The following is a 22,685-nucleotide window of genomic DNA, read 5'->3' as shown; positions in this document are numbered from 1 at the left end:
CAAGGAAAGTAGGGAGTGTGCTCAAGGTTGAATACACAGTAGTAGAGGGAGACAATTCTAGTTCTTTCTTTTCATGTTGCCTTAAGCTCAGTTTGAAACTGCAGAGGGTCTTGGTCTTATGGATCTTCTAAAAACAAAGGACACAACAGTAGTGGCCACTGTCACTTGCCTATCCCTGCATTGTTTTCAGCCCTCACTTCCTCACCTTTGACTGTCCCCCCTCCCTCAGAGGCTCCTCTGAGTAGCTGGTGCTCCCAGCCCTCACCTTGCTAAGATTTAGAAGCTGAAATGGTCACAAGGGCGAGCCTTTCCATAGAACACAGAGTCACATGCCCACGCACACCTTCCTTTCTTCTCTCCTACTCATGCTTTCTCCCAGTCTTCATGCCTGTTATCTGGTTGGATGGACAAGGAGGAAGGAGAACCCTTAAAGGGATTTTGATCTTAATGAATGGATTATACCTGGAGTCTGGGGAGCCTGTGTGTGTAAGGCACAGTCCTCTCAAGCTCTCTTACGCACAAGCACAAAGAACAGCACTGAGCACACCACTACACTGAACCCTGGAAGGGTAACCATGTTGAAGTCCTCCCACCTTCTTTATGGTTTCTTGAGCAACATCACCCTGCTGGCCACAGAGGTGGCAGAGATGAGATGGAGTTTTCTGCCTTTATTGTGAGAACACAAACCCCTCACCTCCTCTATTCCATCCCACCTCCTTCTAAAGAGAATAAAATCAAGGCTGTGGACTTATTTATCTCTCACTAGCCTGGAAGTGCCTTTAGGGCAGGATCTGAGGACTCTATCTTCTGAGAAAGAAAAAAGCAGACTGGCACTCACAGCTGGACCCTGATTTTTCCTGTTGATCATAAACACTCTCAAAGATCACCAACATCAGACAAGGGGAGCAAACCAAGTCCACTCTGCAGTCATGTCTGAGCAAAGGCAAAAACAAGGTCATTGAATGCACCCCAAAAGTGACCAAACACCCCCTATTGGCTGTCACCTCTTAGTCACCGCTGCTTCTTAAACATGGTCTCTCTATTCTTTCTGCCTTCTAGGTAAGTGAGATCCATTAGGATGCCCACTAATTACCCCACTTCTTGACAACACTCAGGTCAGGGCAAACTCCTGCTCTTTGAACCCTCCCCGAACACTGCTGACACAAGCCTAAATCCCATGATAGGACCCAACCAACACACACTTACCAAGCTGTTCTGTGAGTCCTAGGTGTACAGTCTCCATTGCCGAGCGAGCTTCAGTTAGCCAAGTCTGGTCTGACTGCAGGGGAGTTCAGCACTTGGGAGTGCTAGGTCCTACCACACTAGGACTTTTCTCAGTATTTGCTGAGAACATCTGAGGCAAGAGTGCTGGGTCACAGCTGTGCTCCTTACCTATACCGACATTGGCCAACCTTGGCTGTGAGGACTTATGTGTAAAAACTAGTTTCAGCTTAAACTGACCAAAGTCAAAATCGCTATTGAGAAAAACATATTTGGGGCACCTGGGTGGCTCAGTGGGTTAAAACTCTGCCTTCGGCTTAGGTCATGATCTCAGGGTCCTGGGATCGAGCCCTGCATCGGGCTCTCTGTTCAGCGGGGAGCCTGCTTTCCCCTCTTTCTGCCTGCCTCTCTGCCTAATTGTGATCTCTCTGTCAAGTAAATAAATAAAATCTTAAAAAAAAACCAGAAAAAAGAAAAAAACATATTAACTGGAAAGAGTTGAAGATCACTTCAACTGACTGTGGGTCACAGCATGGATGGCAAATTGCCATTCATTCATTGACTCACTCTCTCATGCATTTATTTATTTATTTATTAGAAATTGCCTTTTTTTTTTAGATTTTTATTTATTTATTTATTTGACAGACAGAGATCACAAGTAGGCAGAGAGGCAGGCAGAGAGAGAGGGGAAGCAGGCTCCCTGCTGAGCAGAGAGCCCCGTGGGGGCTCGATCCCAGGACCCTGAGAACATGACCGGAGCTGAAGACAGAGGCTAAACCCACTGAGCCACCCAGGTGCCCCAGAAATTGCCTTTTTAAAGGAAGATATTTGGTCATGTTTCTTTTTATGGGACATTGGGGTAGTCCCCAAGAAAAACTCAAGGTTTGCCCCTCTTGGAAGAAAGAAGGACAACATATCATTTATGTCAGAGACTGGAGGAAATTAAGCCATGAACTTAATTTATTTAAATCTGATCAGTTCTTTCAGAGGGTTTCCTATTTATAAATAAGCACAGAGAGACAGGAGAATTTATAGGGTTTTCTTTTGGTGTTTTCTTTTACCTAAAACTCCCACAATGTGTGTTACCACAAATTGCTTCTATTTTCCATTGTTTCATGGAAGAAGCACCCAGAAGGGAATCCTGGAATCCCAGGCTCTGGCAGAGCCAAGAGTATTTAGTGGCAAAGGCCTGGAGAGGTATGCTTGGGCGCTGACCAGACAGGACCAGATAGAGAGGCCATGGGTACCTCCACCTGCTTTGGATTTGTGGAATCAACACCTAAAGGAAGAAACCAAACCCCAAAACCAAGAGACTAAGCCCAAGAACTAGAGTGGAAGTAACAGCTTTGCTTTTCTGTGCTTCAGGGAAACAGCGTAACTCGCTTTAACATTTAAACATGGCAAAGGTTGACAAGAGTCAAGCTTTTCATAGGTAGACTTAAGGAAATGCATCTTTGATTTTACAGTGAACGTTTAAAGCTAAATCTAAAACAAACACATGCATACAGCCACATACGCGCATGCGCACACATACACAGACACAGCAGAAGTCAACAAGCAAAGAGGGCTAGCTGGGAGTCTAGTTTGTGAACCTACTGATGGATAGTCTGGGAAAGGCAGGCACAAACTTTTCTTGATTTGCTGGGCACACTTTCCAAGCAAGTGGGCCTATTAATTAAGCATGACAGTGGCTAGCTTCATTTACAATGTACATTGTTCCTACTTGATTAATTCTCACTCAGCAAAACAATATAATGCAAATCTGTTGGATCTTCTTGTGAGAGCTAGTCTTTATGTCCTTCTTTTATGCATGCAATTTACACTAAGGTGAACAGGGAAATAACAGGTACTCATTACCAACAGCAGGTACCAAAGAAGAAGGAGCAGCCTATCTATATGATAATCATTCTGACTTTCAAATCACAATTAGGGAAAACACTGGTTTGGACCACAGGAAGTGGCTATATTTTTAATGTCAAATAGTCAAATATAAGTACTTTCATATGGTTCAATGTAACACATAGCAACATGGGATAACACTAATTCTATAGTAAGCAAATCACTTGCAATCGCAGAGGACACATAATTTGCTTGACTATGTTAAACGTGCTTATGAGAAAAGCCTACTTGCAACAAAATATACCAAAATCTTAACAGTGCTTGTGTGGGGTTGACAACATTATGAGTGCTATTTTTACCTTTCCTGTTTTTCAAAAATTTAATAATGTTGCTATTTACAGTGAAAAAACATTTAAAAATAATATGCAAATATGGTCATGCATTTCAATCTTATTTTATAGGATCTGGTCTTTGCTTATACAGATTATATTTTAATATTATAGATATCATAAATATTAAAAGATATGTTATATTATAGATATTAAAAGATAGAGATATGATAAAGAAGTATTATAATAGAACATAACACTGGATGTGCTCACTCACTTTTTTCTCCATCCCTATTTTTGGTTTTGGACTTCAGAGTCCTTTTCACAGAACTGCCCCCCGTCCCCAAGTATCTTGAGAATGAGAGGAGCTCAGAATACTTACAGGTCACAGTGAACAGGGGGCAACAGCCAGTTTCCTTTGACTAAATCTTCTACACAGTTTTCCAGCGCTTTGATTAGAGCTGGGTAGCATCTTGCGTTTGATGACATTTCATCTCCTCATACAATCCTGCACAGGATTCTGGAAAAACTGAAAGCGATCCAGAGTGAAGTCCCATCTTCCCCCCGCCACATGTGGTGCAGAGCAAGTTGGCCTTAATGACCTGGTTCGAGTACATAGACAGGCACTCTGTGTCAGAAAGAGAAGGTCAAAGCAGTGTGGATGGCGTGAGGCTTCCCACCTGTCTCTGTGGTGGTGTTCTCGACGACGGTAATTACTGTTCTGTCTGATGCTCACACATTTGTTAGTGTTTTGTTATGATGATTCGGGTAAGTTTTACTATATATTTGGGTAAGTTTTACTATAAGTGAATTTCCTATTACGTTAGGCTTTGAAATTATTTTTTCGTCCACATGTCTCAATTGATTTATCTTTGTTTTGAAACGGTTAAGGCAAAAATGAGAAATATCTAGACGTGCTCCTTTTTCTTTCTTTCTTTCTTTTTTTTTTTTTTTAAGATTTTATTTATTTATTTGACAGAGACAGATACCACAAGTAGGCGGAGAGGCAGGCAGAGAGAGAGAGAGAGAGAGAGAGAGGAGGAAGCAGGCTCCCTGCTGAGCAGAAAGCCCAATGCGGGGCTCGATCCCAGGACCCTGGGATCATGACCTGAGCTGAAGGCAGAGACTTTAACCCACCGAGCCACCCAGGTGCCCCCCCTTTTTTAAACTTTTTTAAAGAATGGTTCTCTAATGTCAGGGTAACCACTCAGAGTGCCTACTTAAAAGGTAGATTTTCCAGGTCCACTGCAGGGACACTGGGTCAGAGTCCTAGAGGGGGAACTTGGCAATCTGCATTTAAATAAACACTTCAGGTGATTCTGATGCAGCTGGTCCCCAGAGCAGTCCTGAATTTATAAGGCTGTGACCAAGTCTTGGAAAGCAGTGAGTTAAACTACTTTTGCCTCTTTGTGCTGACATTCCTAACAGAGGGCATTTTCCCAGCTCGCCATTTGATCATAGGTGTGCAGAGATCGCCAGGAGGACAGTGTGATCAGAGCTAAAGTGTTGGAGTGGGGTAGCCCAGGGCTGCAACGTTCCTGGCAGGACACATACAACTTGGCTCTGGTCCCAGACAAATCTCCTGCTCCTTGGCTTGCATGAAGACCATTCTTCATCTTCAAATTCAGCAGCTAGGGCAGGGAGAGCCTGCTTCCATTGTTCTGTAAGGGCCTACTTAGCCAGAGCAATTTCATCTCGGTTAAACAGTGATTTTGTTGTTTATGCAGTAAAACTTAAACTGACCCCGCCCCCTGACCAGGGGAACTTTCCTAAAAGCAAGTCTGGGAAACCAGTAAAATATGGTCGACCAGTCCCTGATAACAGAGCCCAAATACAAGGGCGGGTCAGGTCAGGTGGAGATAACAGAGCCCGAATGCAGGGATGAGTCAGACCCGGTGGAGACATCCAATCACTATCTCCCTAAAGAATGTGGACCCTGCCTTTTGGACACCAATCCTGACCAAGGTGATAGGCTAGTTCAAATAGCTACTATAGGGTGAATTGTAATTCAATTGGCCACCCGTGTGTGACCTAGCATGACTATGCAACTTTCTCTGTGTGTTACAATCTCATTGGCCACCTGTGTGTGGCCAGGCTCAACCACATGGCCTTTGCTCTATAAAAGTTAGTCTGTGAGGCTGGGAGTTGTCGCTCTCTCTATAAGAGGTGGCCCCAACCGGTCGGTTTGATTCTTGATGGTTGGCACGAAATAAAGCTTTGCTTGACCTTCGCTTTGTATCAGTCTCGCTCCTTTGATCACGGACCCTAACAGTTCCAGTTGAAAAAAACGCCTTATTAGTTACACAGGTACCCATGTAAGTAAAGGGACCTTTGCATCTTAACCCCTGGAAGAAGAAAAAGTGGTCTTTGGGGCGATTGATTACATCCTGGGTATTCTGCCTGGGAACAGAAGGCTCATGGGGAGACTGTTTCCCTTCTTTTTCTTCCTCCCTCCACCTCCCTCCTTCTAGGTGATTCCTGGGCACGGTTGCTAACATGACTGGAGAGGTCACATTTCCCCCCAGGAGAGCCTGAGTGATCTGTAAAGAAATAAAAACCACTGCCTTGGTTTCTTGAGCCTCATGGGAGCCAAGCTCACAGAACTGTCTGTCTCTGCGTGAATACGATGGTACACCTTGCATATAATAAAGCTATAGGTTTTTAGTGGCTTTTATTTATTTTTCTCTTTACCCTTTGTTATTATGTATATGGAAAACGAGGCAAGGCAGATGAGCTAAAATAGGGGTGCAGCTATAAAATATATGTCGTAGCCCAGGACTGCACGTTGACTAAAGTCCCCAGCAGGGAAGGGCACATAGCAAATTTGCTAAGTACACTTTTTTTTTTTTTCTTTTTGCTTGTACTTCTAATTCCAGAGTATGAAATCATGGCAGGACCTTTTTCCTGAGCAATTTACACATTCATTCATTTCCTATCTGTGCTATTACTCCATAGATGTTTTTGGAGGAGTTCTGCAAAGATGAATAAAACATAGTTCTTACCTTTAAAGACCTGAGTAGTAGGAAGACATAAAAGAACACTGTAGACAAACATGCAAACGATCACAGCGCTAGATAGTGTGCTGAGTGCCTGGGGAATAGAAATGAGGAATAGAAAGAATTCAGAGACAGCAGATACTGTCGGTAGGGAGCCTGGGAGGTCTTCACAAAGAATGCAGACTTATTTGCTTATTTCCTTCTAAAAGAGATTGAAAGGATGAGATGTTAGCAGCCAGGGCAGGAGAAGACTTCGGGTTCAGGTAGATGTAAGTAAAAGGCAGACAGTTGAGGATTATGAGACTGACACAGGTGGCTCACTGAGAAATGGTAAACAGAGCTTAATGATTCATCACGTTTCAGTGCCTTTGGAATCCAGACTTGACACTCACCTATTCCTTAAAATGAAAACTGTTCGCAAAGTGCTCTTTTTTAAAGCTCCGACTTGAGTTGCTATTGTTCTTTTATTCGTTCAGGTACACTTTTTTCTAGCTTTTACAATTTTCCATGATATCTCTGGATAACAGAATCTTGAATTTAAGCAGTGCTTCTCTTCACTAAGAATTCAAAGCACCTTTAAAGTAATATCTATCTGCTTCTTACCCATGGGAAGAAGGAAGCGTCAGGCAATAGAATCTCTTTTCTTAAAGCTCACAAAACAAGAAGATTAAAGACTACATCGCACAGAGCAGAGTGGGGAAGATCCCATTCTCCTGCTGTGGCCATTCCTAGTCTGTTCATTTCCTATTCCAGGGCTGCATTGTCTCACTCTCAGGTTGAACACTATGTTATTGATGTTAAAGACCTCTCAGTATTTCATGGCAAGATTATAATTTGGACTGATAATTTAGTAAGTTATATTAAAGAACAAAAATCAACCACTACAGAAACAATAGTAATAACACTGTCTATGATTTTCCAGGCACTGGTGAGTTCCAGACATTGGTTTTGATGTTAACTATAATGCAAGGTAGATGTTATAATTCCCGTGGAGAGATAAGGACCATGGAATTTAGATTGGGCAATTAAAGTGCCCAAGTTCATACAACAAATAGTTGTCACACAGCGTTCTAACCCAATTCTACATCACGTAAAAACCACCAACTTTTCATTGTGAAGCATGACTTCACAATGTTCACAATAACACTGTTTTCTGAAAGCAGTGGCCCTTTACCATCTTTCTTTTTTTCTTTTTTTGAAGTTTAGAGCCATTTGAGAATCTGATGAAGCAGAGACACACATATGCACCCAAACACTTGCATACCATTTTTGGCAAATTCACAGACTTCCTGATGTCCATCCATGGCCTTGAAGGAGCTCATGGATCCCACATTAAGAATTTCAGCTCTGAAGATATCATTGAGCTATAAGAGAGCATAGTGTGTGGTCAAGAACATTAACTCTGGGTTCAAATCCCAGCCCTACTAGTAGATGACTTCAGTAAATTTAATTAACTTCTCTATGCCTCTTAGTTTCCTCATGTGTAAAATGAAGCTGATAACAAGAGTACATAACAAGATTAAATATTAACATATATAAGTCATTTAGAATACTGCCATGCTAATTGTAAGTTTTATTAAATATTGGCAAATATATGGATATTTGGACTGGATTATTTACCACTGATATTACTGCTTTCTTCACCATCCCATCACTGGAAGCAGACACAAACACATTCTGAAGCCAAAAGTTTAAAGATTTACCTGAGAGCTCTGACGATTCAGTTGTACTTGTATAACTGAGAGGTCCAGTTAGTAAGTCATCTATCCTTCTTCAACTTAGTGGCTTTGTTGATTGTTCCCTGAAAGGTTTTGCTCTGTAGATCTGGCCTGAATTTAGGAGAGTCACCAGATAGAGTTAATGCATTCATATTTTACTGTAGACAAGAAGGGCGTGTTTTCATCTTAAAAAGTCAATATGCCTTTTCTTTTTTTTTTTTTAAAAAGATTTTATTTATTTATTTGACAGAGAGAGATCACAAGTAGGCAGAGAGGCAGGCAGAGAGAGAGGGAAGCAGGCTCCTCACAGAGCAGAGAGCCCGATGTGGGGCTTGATCCCAGGACCCTGAGATAATGACCTGAGCCGAAGGCAGAGGCTTTAACCCACTGAGCCACCCAGGCGCCCCCAATATGCTTTTTCGATAGCAAAGACAAATGGTCACATTATTGGAAATCAGCTCTCTTTCATCTGGATGGCCAGCATGCCCTCTAGACTGAGGATGACCTGGAAATTTTGGGGTCATGTGAGCCATGGCCAAGGCCACTTAGGCAAGAAAGAAGCACCCCAGAGGCCAGGGTAATGCTGGTGGCATGCATCACCACAGGATCAACTTCGACAAAGATCTCAGTCACTCAGGTGACTTTGGAAAAACTGGTATGAGCCATTAACACTTAAAGAGGAACCCGAGCTTCTGCCCAACTGTCAACCTTGTTATACTGTAGTCTCTAGTCAGTCAGTGAGCAGACCCAGGGACATGCTGCCAAAAACAGGACTGGAGCTGCTCCTGTCATTGATGGGGTGTGATGGGCTACTACAGAGTTCTGGAAGAGGGAATTCTCCCCAAACAGTCTGGTATCATGAAGGCCAGATTCTTCAGTAGAAGAGCTGAGGAGAGGATTAAGGGCGTGTGGGGAGCCTGTGGCCTGGTAGCTTGAAGCCATGTGGAGGGAGGTTCATTGTATGCTAACAAGCAAAAGAACCCCTCAAACCCAAAACTATTGGAAATTAAGTTATGGTTTCTTTCTTTCTTTTTTTTTTTTTTTAACATTATGTTAAACATAAATGAAAAGAATACAGATTTTATTTTCTTTGAGTAAAACTAAAAAGCATATGAGAGTATGTCTTCCTTCCAGGAATTTGGAAATCTATGGAAGTAGGAAGAGAAAGGAAAGGAATTTTCATGGTGTTGTTACCCACATAGGGAGACTGTTTCATTTCAGGTTTTGACATTTGTGATGCATAATGAAACACAAAATATGTGGGTTTTTTTCTTTCTTTTTCTTTCTCTGCAATGCTGCTGAAGATCTCGGTGTCTTATTACTAGGAACCATAACCTAATTTTAGCGATGGTGTGGTTACTTATTTGTCTCACAGGTAAGGTCATTTCCTTTGGGCTTAGACCTCTCCTACCTTTAAGGGTAAATGTGAAACCATGGAGACTGTGACAAATTAAGAGCATGTGAGAGAAAACTGCTCTTCTTTTGACAACTTTTTCACTTTCAAGTACGAGTTTACTTTAAAAAGCCGAGCATTCAAGTGTCCATTAGAAATTGTTTGGAAATAACATATTTAAGCCTATTCTGGTGGTGAAAGGATAGATACGTGACGCATTCATTGTTGAGGTTGTTGAGTGATCATCAAGGAAAATCCGAAGGGAGGATGAACACCTGAAAAAAAATGATTGGAGAATCTGAACAATTTCCAAAGAAAATATAAGGATGGCTGCTATATTCCTAGATTATGGAGGAATGCATAAGCATGCAGCACAAATTATTGATAATAAAAATGCAATTTAAAACATTTAGGTACTATTCAGATAAAAATTAAAAGACAGAGTATTCTCTCTTGTTGGGAATTCTCATGTGTTGACAGTTATTTCAAATTGTTACTATCTTTTTGGAAGCCAATACTATAAGGGTTATTAAATTATGCACCACCTTTGACCCAACAAATGATTTCTATAAATTTAAAAAAATTGTGGAGATGCAGAAAGATTTAGCTATAAGGAGTTCCATTGCCTTCTCATCCTCTCAAGAGAAAAAGTTGCAAGTAATCTAAATGCCCCCAAGTAATTAAGTAAGGCTATGAGTTTCCCATTGCTACTGTAACAAATTACCAAAAACGTGGTGGCTTAAAACAACCCAAATTTCTTATTTTGTAGCTCTGTAGGTCAGAAGTCTGATGCAGGGTGTACTGGGCTAAAATCAAGACTCTGTAAGGCTCCATCCCTTTCTGGAAGCTCTAGAGGAGAATCAATTTTCTTGTCATTTCTAGTTTCTAGAGGTCACTCCAAAGCCATTGACGGCTGGTGGGGTCTTTCTCACAGTGCACGGCTCTGACATGGACTCATCTGCCAGCTGCTTCCACATTTAAAAATGCCTGTGATTACATTGCCCCATCCAGATAATCTCCGTATTTTAGGGTGAGCTGATTAGCAATCTTAATTTCATCTGCAACCTTCATCCCCCTTTGCATAATAAACATATTCACAGGCTCCAGGGAGTGGGATGTGGGCATTTGTGTGTGGAGGGGGATCATTATTTTGGATGCTATTATTTCTAAGTTATAATTCATCTATATAACTATTCTAGGCAACTATTAAATAACATGGACAGTGATCACAAAATGTTGCTGTATCAAACAACATGTTGGTGTCACCACAGATCCTCTTGGCCTCCAGCAAGTCCATGGATGTTGGCCACCTGTTCTTCAGCTACTCTGTGGAGAACCATTCTGTATGGTGTGGGATTGTCTTTCCTGGGTACCATGTGAGAGCACCTTGCCTCATGCCCTCATGATACAGCTTATGTTTCTCATCCCTGAATTCTTCCTCTACTGCTGAGACCTAGGAGGTGCATGATGCAGAAATTCAGGGAGATCAAGCCTTTTTGGGAAATCTATTGATTAGTGGGAGATGGAATCCAGTGGATAAACTCTATTTTCCTTTGTCCTCCTCCCAAGGGGTATTCTTTGAAGCCATAATTCCCAGGGTTCTTGGAAGACAGTCTGAGCAATCAGCTGCTCTTATTACCAAGAGGTTTTCCAGTCCAGCTATGCACCCTTGCACTGGTACTTCTCCTTGACACTCCTCTTCTCCCTCCATACAAGCCCCACTCCCTTCTCAAGTATTATGATCTCTAAGAAAGTGGTAGCACATAATCTCTCCTCTCTGAGAGCTCAGGCAAAACAATTGGGAGTAGCACGCGGAGTGGGGAGTGGTCTTGTAAATTAGATCAATGCAAAATAAGATTGGATTTCCACACATTTATCTCAACTGTGTTTCTTTTCTTTCTTTTTTTTTTTAAAGATTTTATTTATTTATTTGACAGACAGAAATCACAAGTAGGCAGAGAGGCAGGCAGAGAGAGAGGAGGAAGCAGGCTCCCCACTGAGCAGAGAACCCGATGTGGGGCTTGATCCCAGGACCCTGAGATCATGACCTGAGCTGAAGGCAGAGGCATTAACCCACTGAGCCACCCAGGAACCCCTCAACTGTGTTTCTAAACGTTAAGCCCCTACAATGGAAATACTATTTGTATAATTCATGTAATTGCACATTCATTAATTCTTCATGTATTTGTCAAAAACTTTCCATTAAACTGCGCTCTGAGCTCTAAAAATGCAGAGATGAACAAGGACATCTTCTCAGCACTCAAGAACTTAACCATCCAGAGTGGGACTTCTCCTCATGTCACTTGTCTTCTCTCATAGTTCTTCAGTTCCTTCCATCCCCCCATTCATTCAACCATCCATCTACCCATCCGTCCACCCATCTAATATTTAATGAGGGGCCACTGTGTTCTAGGAACTGGAATAGGCATGAAAAGTGGATATTGTCCTAGTTGGCATGGTAGGATAAATATGGTGCTTCCTGGATATTTGATGCTGATGTGGGATAATTTTCCTAACCTATGGAATTGATATAGAGTATGATTTTAATAAATGCATTCACTGGTTACATATTTAATTCTTTCTTACATGCTGGGCACTGTGCTAGATGCATAATAAATCCTGGCCCTCACAACCTTGATTTCTTAGGGAACTATTAGTAGTTCAGATTTTCAGGAATCTGAGTGTGGAAGTGGTGGGAGATGAGGGTAAAGAGGAACTTTATGGAGAAACATTAGCACGATGATAAATAAAGTATGTTTAAACTTTATTTACTTAAACATAAAGTATGTTTAATCCTGAGAGGCTCAGGATTCTGTCCTTCCTCATTAAAGAGAGGCCACTCTGGGACCAATGGGGGTAATGACAGCTCCAGAATGTCTATATATGAAAGGATTAAGAAATAGCAACTTGTTGAAAGGTGGGGATTTGCAAATTGCCTTGGAGTCATGTTTCCATAGCAAGACCCAGTTTTTACCTAGAGTGAATGCTTATTGAAGAGGGGGTGGGTGCTTAATGTGAAAAAATTGGCATAAACTCATGCCGGGGTGTGAGGCTGAATGCTGTCAGTGATGGAAGAGGGAGGGAGTTGACAGGGCCACTGGTTAGGAAATGGTTGTCCAGGTTGGAATTAACTGAAACTGTGGGGATGGAATGGAAAGGACAGATAAGAGGCATTAAAATTAGTTTATTTAGTGATAATGAGTTCTCTACAAAGAGACAGGGCCAGAGAAGAGGGGGCTGGGTTGGAGAGAAGAGATGGCAGTGGGTGCCTACATTTCTACTGCCCCATGGTGCAGGACGTGGGCACCCCCAGCCCCTGTCTCACAAGTGGGAGAATAGGGTTTCCCTGAAGTGGGGCATGTTGGGAGAGGGGTAACTGTAACTTCTTTGATTTTCTGAATTTGGGGCTTAGAGTGAACTTTGGTATGAGAAGAGACTTTTATGAGGTATTCACCCCAACTTTCTGGTCATAATTCAGTTGGTTAGTTATGGTTGAGGGACAGAGCTTTCTATATGGTGGGTTTTCTAGGCAATGAAACTACCAGACCACTGTCCTCCCCCACTTCCCCAACCCCTGGCTCTGCATCTCATGTCACCATGCTAGGTCATTAAATACCTCACTGCCATTACAGCTATAGCTACCACTAGGACAGTCCCGCTCATTTTCTTTCTGTCTTCTTTACAACCAATTTACTGAGGTATATAATTTGCATAACATGCAATTCACCCATTTAAAATGTACAATTTATGTTGTCACAAATGGCATGATTGCATCCTTTTTGATGGCAGAATATCCTACTGTGTGTGTGTGTGTGTGTGTGTGTGTGTGTGCATATCTCACACACCTTTATTCTAGACAAACAGAAAACTAAAAAGGATCATAAATACGGGGAACAAATTGATGGTTGTCAGAGGGGAGGGAACTGGGAGGATGGGTGAATAGGTGGAGGGGATTAAGAGGTACAAGCATCCAGTTATAAAATAAGTAAGTCACTTATGAAATACAAATGATGAAAATAAAAAATGAAAATAAAAAGTGTACAATTCAATGGTTTTTTATATAAAACTACTAATTTTTAAAAATTGTGGTAAAACGTACATCACATAAAATTTGCCTTTTTAGCTGTTTGTAGTGCACAGTTCAGTGGCATCAATCATATTCACAGTTTTGTGCTAGTATCTATTTCCAAAATTTTTCAGCTGCTTTAAATAGAAACTTTGTAACCATGAAGCAACAATTCCACAATCCCCGGGACTGTGGACAGGGTCACTGCCATGGCCCCATACCTGAGATCAAGGGCCACAATGCCTCCTTCAGATGGGGCTGAATATGGACAACAGAAAGTGTCTCTTTACTCCCTCCCTCTGGGATAGCAAGAATGGAGTAATAAATAACAGCAGTCTACTGCTGGCAGGAGGAGACAAAAGTGAGGGGAGAGAATCTCATTGAGGTTCAGGCTCACGGGCAAAGCCAAAGGCTGAAGTGGATCGGAACACTGAGAAACCTTTTGTGCTAACCCAACCCCAGCTCTAAGTACAAGGTAATGCCAGGGGAATTTAAAGCCTGAGGTATATTGACAGCAACTAGCAACAATAAATACAAAACCAGGTTAACTCCTGAGTAGGTTGACTCAATTCCTCCCAGTAGAAGTCTAGATAATGAAGAGTTATTCACACAGCCAGACACGAAACTATTTACCTCAATGTCTACTGTCTTGAAAATTATGATGCTCACAAAGAAGCAAAGAAAAACATCACACAGTCAAGAGACAAAGCACTCAATAGACTTGAGCTCACAGATGCCTAAAATGTTAGAATCCTCAGAAAGAGAACTTAAATAATTATGATGACTATGTTAAAATCTCTAGTGGAAAAGACAGACAACAGGCATGACCCTATGAAGGATATCAGCAGATATACAGAAACTACTAGAAGGGACCAAATAGAAATGCTAGAGATGAAAACCATAGTGAAAGACTAATAACTTGAATGGCTCATTAGGGGACTTTATTCAACAGGAAACTTAGAGATGGGTCAGTAGTAATTATCCAGACTGAAGCACAAGGACAAAGAAGAAAAGATGGAAGGAAGGAAGGATGGAAGGAAGAAAGCCAGAGCAGATCATCCAAGAGCTGTGGGACAATACTGAACTCACCGTCATAAAATGGAATCTCCGTTAAAAGAGAGGGACAAGGTGGCAGAAGAAACGTTGGCAACAGTAATAGGGTGAGCCTTTTATCCCTCCTGAAATCATGTAAGACTGCTCTTTTCTTCAGCAGGCTGAGATGACATTTGCAATCTGATTATTTCACTAATTTGAGCTACCTGGACATATTTTCCTCTCTAATTCAATTTCTAGAAGCTGCTATATTCCTCCCCTTATTCATTCAACTTAAGATACTTAGAAATTACCCACTATGGGCTAGATCTGGGAGGCAGGGCCACAAGGGATCTAGCGGCCTAAATAGACCCAGGAGACACTGGGGCTCTGGCCAGTGGGAAGACAGACAGGGCTTTGGAAGTGTGACAGCCCTGCCTGTAAATCCTGTGCCTGACACTGACCACGTGCACAATATCTGAGCACAGTGGTGCGGGGAGTCAGGGGGCTGTCGAAAGGACTGCTGTAAGGGGTTGCTTCTATGAATGACTGAACTACTTGGTCTGGGGTGATGGCAGGCATTTCTCCCCCAGCTTCCCAGGTAGTTATAAAACCCTAGTGAGGACAGAGAATTGCCTCTGTGAAGTGGACCCCTCCCCCAACCCCCACATAGCAGGCACTCAGCAAATGTTCGTAGGCCCCCTGTACCTACCTGGAATCGCTTCCGAATCACAGTCTTGGCAGATGCAGCCCTAAAGGGAAGGCTGATTTCCTCTTTATTAGATATGGGGAGGGAGAGGGGAGAGTGGGTGTTGACAGGAGGAAGAAGGTCCCCTGAGAGTGAGTCTGAGGGGAGGCAGGATGGGCTGCAGCTGCCCCAGGCTCATTCTGGGGAGTGTAGGGGGAAGGGTATAACAGGAGAATCCTTTCTCACCAGCTTCTCTCAGCTCAGCTCCCCCCTCGCCCCCCCCAACACACACACACTAGCAACTTCAGCTCAAGACAAAACATTTCCTGCAGTTTACACTTGGCCTGATTGGAGAGTGCCCTCCTCTCAGTCGTCTGAGACCCAGTCCTGTCTTTCCTCTGCATCATGACTGCCAAGTGCCATGTTGTTGCTGTTGTTGTTGTGAATACACACACTGTAGGTGATGGTATAAGACATAAATCTACTCTGTAAAAGTCCTTGAATTAGTAAAATTTGATAATTGGTGAAGGGGCTGGGTGATGGACCCGTTCCCAGAGTACACATTCAACCTAGTATTCTCTGCACCTGGGGACTTTCAAAACTAGAGTCCCTGATGGCTTTACTGTGCTGTCTGTGTTACTTGTACCTTGGCAGAAGAGTGACCTGGTGGTATATTCTTACCATCAGATTGTTGAACTTGACCAGTGAACAACTAGCACATAAGAACATCGCAAAAGGATTTGGCTAATCACAATGAGTTATAATGTAAAAAACAAATCTTTAAATTTCATTTTGGTATATTTTAAATGCTTATGATTTTTCTTTGGCCTTTTTTGATTTGTTTTACCGATAGTCTGTGAGATAGCTGATTTTTTGTTATGTTTTGTTTTGGTCTGGGTGAATTTGAAGAAATCTATACGTATGTCCAACTTTTTATAGCATCACAGAGAGCAAGACAGACACAGTTCTGTGGTTGTGTACTGGACTGTTTGAAAGCACAGCTGCTGGGCAGAAAGTGGTGGCTCCCCAGCTTTTTGAGTTAGACACACCTCACTTTACTAGAGTAGGTGTTTGGAGGCTGAAAACCACATCTTCTGTTGTGGGGAACAGAGCTAATGACTGGGGGGCAGGGGTCCTGTGGGCACTAAGCAGTTTGGGTGACAGTTTTTTCTTTGTCTACCAGGCTACTTTATTAGGTTAGATTTAGTTACTGCTCCAGAGGTATTCGAGGGTGGGTGGAGGATGAGACTTCTTTCTCTCCTTAACTGACATCTGGAAAGAGCGCTCAGGGTAGAGGGGGCAGGGGCACGGTAGGAGGAGAAGAGTGTGAGTGTGTGTATGTGTGTGCAATAGGCTGACCAAGTATGAAAGCAAAGGCTTGATTAAGATGTCTCTAGTTCAAATGAAAAATGTCAGTGAAGCTGAGAAAATAACCAATGAGGTAGTTTTACTTGGATGTGAAATGAGCACATCTCTAGCGTCGCACTATTTGTTAAGAGTAAGATGGAACAGCAGTTATCATATAGCTGAGCTGTAAGAAAGAACTCACCTTTAACAAGAGCTACTATATGGAGGCACTTTGGTGGCTCAGCCAGTTAAGTGTTGGACTCTTGGTTTCTGCTCAGGTCGTGATCTCAGGGTCATGAGCTCAGGGTCATGATCTCAGGGTCATGATCTCAGGGTTGTGAGATCAAGCCTCCCATTCGGCTCAGGGCGGAGTCTGCTTAAGATTCTCTCTCTCTCTCCCTGCCCCTCCTGCTAGTGCTCTTTCTCTCTCTGAAATCAGTCAATCTTAAAAAAAAAAAACAAACAAACCAAAAAAACAACAAAAAAACTAAAGCTACTGTATGTGTAGAAGGCTACCGCTGTGATGATCTCTTAGACTTTTCTCAACTACCAGTTTTATACATGGGGAGATTGATGATTAGGGAGGTTAAGGAACTTGACAAAGCTAGTTAATTGTGCACTTGGAATGCAAATCCAGATGGACTCCAGAGCCCATTTTCTTCTCCACGGGTAGCAGGGATGTCCGTGCCACAGTGAGGTGTGTGCAAAGCTGACTGATGCGTGACAGTGGAGTCTGGGCCAGGGTGATGTCCATAAGGGAGTGCCTGTCCGCACAGCAGTGACGTTTGAAACTATGTCCCTGAAACGAAAGATCTGGTTAACCACCGTTAGCCAAGTTTGGTGGGCGGAGAGCTGCAGAGTCTGGACTCTAGCCCTGACTCTCCCAGTCCCCGGGGATTGCCCCCCTGTGATGCATTTATTTTCCCTGGCAGCTACTTTTCTGTCTCTTAGGTAGGGGGATAGTTAGACTTAAAGTACTTGTACCACCTCAGAGGCTAGGAGAATGCCTTGCAAAACTAACTTGTGAAATGTAGTTTTGGGCAAATATATACTGACCACCATTTTCTTGGGGACTTTGTTCTGGTCGTAGTGAAGGGATCTCTGAGAAAGTGTGGAGGGGATCCTGGGCACAGGGACAGGGAGGAACTGCTTGAGGCAACTGGCTAGCAGCTGCCTGAGGTTGGAGAGCCGTGAGTGAGTAGCCTGACTTTCTGCCTTGTGGGGAAACTGGCCAGTAGACTGGTCTGTAGGGGAGTTTCATGCAGGGTGACAACGATGGACCTCCTGGGCTAATTACGCTGAGGGAGGGCACACTGACAGAGCTTCTGAGGCTGGGTATGGCTGATGGCTCCGGGTGATGGAGACATCTAATGTTTGTTTTGCGAAAGACACAGAACTTTAGTCCTTTGGACTCAAGCGTCTGTGGCGCGCGCGCGCGGGTGCGTGCGTGCGTGCGTGCGAGTGTGATTCCAAGACCTTGCCATCCCAGTTTCCTCTTCATAGTCTCTTCACCTTCTGGAACCACAGGGCTCCAGCGACCTGGAAAAGTTGTGATCCATATTCAGGCTCCTTCACTGGTGGAATCCGGACTTTCATGTTTGAAGTGACTGGAAGGCATAGGGATGGATGTTCAGAGAGGGGCCATGGACCTTCTTATTGCTTCCAAGGCTCAAGGGATAGAGACAGGGATTTAAAGTTGATGACATATCCTCCCGTGATAGCCTCTCTTTCCCGCAGAGGTGACAGGCGCAGGGCCAGAAGCATTTGAAAACGAATGGTTGGAGGCACAGTTTTTCCCCAGTCTTGCTGGGCTTCTCTTGCAGGATTTCACGCATCCATTCGTTGGTTTATTCATGTATTCATTCATTTGTGGGCTATTTACTGACTTTCCCATGATGAGAAAGACACCGACCTCACATTCTATGGGGCTGGAGTGGGTACCAAAGTATATCAGAAAGAGACCTTATTTGGAAGGAGTTTACAAAAGGAGATAAGATAGAAATGGCAATACCTAAAATACAAGGTAGGAAATGCTAAATGCAAAAAATGGCATTTGCTAAACACTATGGGGTTCTGGAAGAGGAAGAAAGTACCTGCAACTGTGAAGGTCAGGTAAGGAATCATGGGGGAGACGGTTGGATTTGGACGTGCGGGGATTGGAGAGAGAGCATGAAAGGGTGCTCCTGCTGAAGGAAGGCTCCAGCACAAAAGTGGGGAGGTGGGAAAGTGTTTGGGGGAATAGCAAGCTGTTCGGTTTGGCAGGAGCATGAGGTTACTGGGTACAAATGGAAGAGTTTCCTCTCACTCCCACCTCCACACCTTCAAGAATAAGGCATATGGAAGACAGCATCAGGCCTAAATCTTGCCTCAATTAGTACTACTAAGAAAAGGAGTTAGGGATCCAAACCACCTCTGGTTCTGGAGTCCATGGGACCCTGCCAAGGAGAGAAGTCAGTCAAAAGAACAACTTGAAGACTCCCTTCCTTGATGGTTTCCTGAATGGATTCTGATAACCACTCTGAAAAGGGCTGGTGAACCAACTCTCAACACAGACACCCTTGGCAAACCTAGGCTGCCAACTCTTTCTGGACATTGAAAGGCCTGGTTTTTTAAGTGGACTCCTCTCACAAACACAAGAAACAAGTAATAGCAAGTGAACTGTTTCTTAGAGGAAAAACTAAAGCAAAAGCTTTCCATTCTTCGGATCTAACACTGTCTTTCTTCTGGCATGAGGAAGACCTTGGGTGTGGGCCACCTTAGAGGAAGGATGGGGGGAACACTGGCATCTCCAGATGGCTATTGCTAAAATGTTTTCACAGGTTCTAGATGCTACTTTCCAGTAACGAAGTCTGCACAGCAGGGCGGACGTTGAGCAACATAATGGACAACATTTTTCAGAAAAAATTCATCCATGTTGTTGCATGTGACAGGATTTCTTTCCTTTATTTTTAAAAATTTGAAAAATGTTGCAGGATTTTTTTCATTGCAGTAAATGAAAATATATGTAGCGTAAAGTTGGCCATTGCAACCATTTTTAAGCATACAGTTCAGCGGTAATAAATACATTCACATTGTTGTGCAACCTTCATGAACATCCATCTTCAGGACTTCTTCTGTCTTTCCAAACTGGAACTCCATACTCATTAAGCAATGAGTCCCCATTCCTCCCTCACTCAGCCTCTGGAAAAGAGCATTCTACCTTCTGTCTTGATGAATCTGACTACTCTAGGTACTTCATATAAGTGGAATCGCACAGTATTTGTTCCATCATGACTGGCTCATTTCACTCAGCATATTGTTTTCAGTGATTATCCATTTGGTAGCTGCTGTCAGACTTTCCATCCTCAATAATATCCCTTGATATGCTTATACCACATTTCCCTTCTCATTTCACCCATTGGTGTTTCCTTGGGTTGCCTCTACCTTTTGGCTCCTGTGAACGATGCTGCTGTCAACATGGGTAAGCAAGTATCTGTTTGAGTCCCTTTTTTCAGTTTTTTTGTGTATATACCCAGAAGTGGAACTGCTGGACCCTATGGTAATTGTATTCTTAGCTTTTTGAGGAATCACCGTAGTGTTTTCCACACTGTCCCTACCATTTTGTATTCCAGCAACAGAGCATTAGACTTCCGATTTCTGCATGTCTTTGCCAAAACTTGTTACTTTCTGCTTGATAGTAGACATCTGAATGGGTGTGAGGTGATATCTCATTTTGATTTTTATCTGCTTTTTGAGAACATTTTTTATATAACATTTCTATAAGGATAAAAGTCATGACACAGGCTGAATGCTTTTTTACAGTATGACTCCAAGAAATGTATAGTCCAATGGATATTTTCATTAAGAATCAAGAGTGGAAATTTTATACAAAGAAATAGTCCCTACATCGATCCCACACTTCCATAAAAATGAGGAAAAATTTTTTTAACCAAAAAAGAGCATGTTTGATATATTATATATGGCAGATTTATACTTACCTTCCAGTAGACAATCTACGTTTCTGTCATTAAAATTGAGCTTTAAATGAACATTTGGCCACTCAGCTAAAAGCTGCTTCTTGTTAGTTGGGAAATGGAAAGAAATGGAAGAGCATCAGACTTTCATCACAAATAGATATTCTACTGTTACCTGCCATTAGATCATTCACTTACCTCTTGACTTATTTGTGAGAAAATAAATAATACAATAAATATTTCCCAAGCCTTTGAAATCTTACAATACCTTTGAATACATTCTTTAATTCATTCCATTATAAAATTTAAGCTCTTACTAATAAACTACTTTATTAAGTTCTCGTTGCCTAGCTTTCATGATTATCACATTAGTCTTGGGTACTTCCAAAATTCAGTTTCCCACACCACTTTCCTTGGAAAATTTGATTGTTTAGGATGGAACAGACCCAAGAATCTGCACTTTTGTTAAATATCCCAGTAACATATTACTTGTTTGCCTCTGAATATATTGCTTTGATTATCCTTGCCCAAAGTATGCACATCTCTTAACTCACTACCCAGTTAAAGAAAGGGTATTTTGATAAAGATGACAACAATTTAACATTTTAATGAATGAAATATTTATTATTTTAAATCACATTACTTTTCATGTTATCAAACATGCAATCAAGACATTAGTGTTTCAAATTACCATTGAATAATTGAACATAGAGAATTAAAAAACCTGAAATCACAGGAACTTTGAGTTGGAAAAAAATTTTCAAATTCCCTATATTTTGTCTTCTGTTCATAGGATGTACCTGGCCATCTATGAATTTCAGGCTCTGATCGAGAATATTCTAATTGTCTGTGGACTACACCACAAAATGTGATGACGCATTCATTGAAGGGCTGTTCGATCAATATTCAACAAGAACCAAAATGTGAAAAATATATATGAGCCCTGTAGAGAAAGCAAGAGAGAGAGAGAGAAAAGGAAATTAAAGAGTTATAGGGAAGAAATAAAGTGTGCTACATTTTTAAAAAGTTAAGAAAGATGTTAGTTGAAAACCTGGTGAAATCCAAATGAATTCTATAGGTTAGTTAATAGTGGTATACCAATGTTAATTTCTTAGGTTTGAGATATGTGCCAGGGTACTATAAGGTGGTAACCTTAGTGGAAACTGGATAAAGGACATGGAAAATTGGTACTATCTCTTAAGTTTTTCCGAAAGTCAAAAGTTATTTTAAGGGGCACCTGGGTGGCTCAGTGGGTTAAAGCCTCTGCCTTCGGCTCAGGTCCTGATCCCAGGATCCTGGGATCGAGCCCTGCATCAGGCTCTCTGCTCATCGGGGAGCCCGCTTCCTCCTCTCTCTCTCTCTCTGCCTGTTTCTCTACCTACTTGTGATCTCTGTCTGTCAAATAAATAAATAAAATCTTTAAAAAAAAAGTTATTTTAAAATAAAAATTATATTTAAAAACGTGATCTTTTAAACCCCTGGCTCATCTCACTGTAGACAGTAAATTCACTGCTATAAATTTGATCGTTGCCTGAACAAATTGGATCCATTTCTGTGGTGCAGAAATGTAGATAGTATGCATGGAGAATACAGTTTGGATGGATACATGATGATATCAAAGCGCTTCTCAACAGGGAGGATCTGAAGGTGGCGCATGGTGGGGAGGCTGTCCTCCACTGTGGAAGCAGTTGGGCTTAGCTTGCTCCTCGGGTGTGGCTCATGTCCTTGTGCCCTACTCGTCCCCTATCGGGCTACATGACTCTTCCCACGTGCTCCGTTCTGACTCAGTCTTGGGATGCACCCCAGTCTGAGAGAGGAGTTATTGGAGATGGTCTTAATGGCTCTCTAGAAACAGAGGCCAATATGGAGGATTCAATGTGCAAGGATTTGTGAAATGAAACACCTGTGAGAGAAAATGAGGAAGGAGGTGGGAAGGCTGACCAGAGAGTTAGACTGCAAACTCCTTCAGAGTGAAGGGGACAGGAAGGGAGATTTGATGGGAGTATGCAAGAATGCCCTGCTGGCCACGGAGGATATCTGGAGACTGTCATGGAGGTTATGAGACAAACTGGACCATCAGAGGAGTTCCTTTCTAGCACGAAT

General features: G+C 42.4%; 1 pseudogene; it reads left to right on the top strand.

The window, feature by feature from the left end:
- Positions 1–8,585: 8,585 nt before the first annotated feature.
- On the top strand, positions 8,586–9,039 carry LOC111156978 (annotated as a pseudogene).
- Positions 9,040–22,685: the final 13,646 nt, after the last annotated feature.

Source organism: Enhydra lutris, unplaced genomic scaffold (assembly GCF_002288905.1).
Source record: "Enhydra lutris kenyoni isolate GAN:26980312 unplaced genomic scaffold, ASM228890v2 scaffoldscaffold50, whole genome shotgun sequence".
Taxonomy (NCBI): Eukaryota; Metazoa; Chordata; class Mammalia; order Carnivora; family Mustelidae; genus Enhydra; species Enhydra lutris.
The sequence above is the reverse complement of the archived record's forward strand: the minus strand, read 5'-3'. Positions and strand labels throughout refer to the sequence as shown.